This window comes from Pteropus vampyrus, unplaced genomic scaffold (assembly GCF_000151845.1).
Source record: "Pteropus vampyrus isolate Shadow unplaced genomic scaffold, Pvam_2.0 Scaffold126, whole genome shotgun sequence".
NCBI classification, from domain to species: domain Eukaryota; kingdom Metazoa; phylum Chordata; class Mammalia; order Chiroptera; family Pteropodidae; genus Pteropus; species Pteropus vampyrus.
In genome coordinates this window covers 724,450-725,029 of record NW_011888907.1, presented here as the reverse complement: position 1 = coordinate 725,029, position 580 = coordinate 724,450, and positions in this window count along the sequence as shown.

The following is a 580-nucleotide window of genomic DNA, read 5'->3' as shown; positions in this document are numbered from 1 at the left end:
CCAGCCTGCTTCTCCTGCTCCAGCCCCCTCCCAGCCCCATGCCTTCCCCTCCCCCATCCCAGGAACATCTGGTTCCAATCTTCTCCAGATGCTGTGGCCAAGCTGTTTTATTGCCAATCACCTCAGCTCAGCTTCCTGAAGGCCTCCCTCCATTTTGGGGAATAGTTCCTCCTCGTCCCTTTCCTTGGGACCCTATAGCCACTTCTTTCCCTAGCATGGAGAAGAGACACATGCTAAAGCCAGATGAAACTGTGAGGGTCCTCAGAGCAGGCACCTCCCCTCCCACTACCTTGGGGGGGGACTGTTATGGATCCAGGATTTAAAGAAAGATGCTGGCCTGGAAGGAAAGGAACAGGCAAGGAAGTGTGGGTATCTGGGCAGAGGAGACAGAGAATGTGTGTGTGTGTGTGTGTGTGTGTGTGGTGTTGAAAGCATTAGTGCATGTGGCCATGTGTGTGTGTTGTCTGTCTGTGTGTCTGTGCCTACGCAGCGGAATACTCCACCTGTAACTCAGAGGTGCCCCTTGGTGGCCACTGATTCATTCTCCCTGAACAGAGCTAACTCAGGGCCTCTGCACTGG